The following is a 291-nucleotide window of genomic DNA, read 5'->3' as shown; positions in this document are numbered from 1 at the left end:
TCTGTCTGGAAGTGAGAGTCTGTCTGGGAGTGAGAGTCTGTCTGTGAGTGTGTCTAGGATTAAGACTCCGTCTGGGAGATGGGAACGAAGTGTGTGAGGGCAGTAGCGGGAAATGAGCCCCAACACTGCGAGACGTGGAGGCCCGGACAATTCTAACGGCCGAGCCTCAGTTAAATAAAGCTTCTGGTTTCTTGTCAGGATCAGACATCTGTGGGCATGACACCCACCGCGTGACGCAATTTCCCGGGGACTGCTTAAAGCCTCGATCCACAAGGGAGGCTGAGGGATAGG

This window comes from Heptranchias perlo, chromosome 17 (genome assembly GCF_035084215.1).
Source record: "Heptranchias perlo isolate sHepPer1 chromosome 17, sHepPer1.hap1, whole genome shotgun sequence".
Lineage (NCBI taxonomy): Eukaryota > Metazoa > Chordata > Chondrichthyes > Hexanchiformes > Hexanchidae > Heptranchias > Heptranchias perlo.
This window is presented reverse-complemented; position numbering follows the sequence as displayed.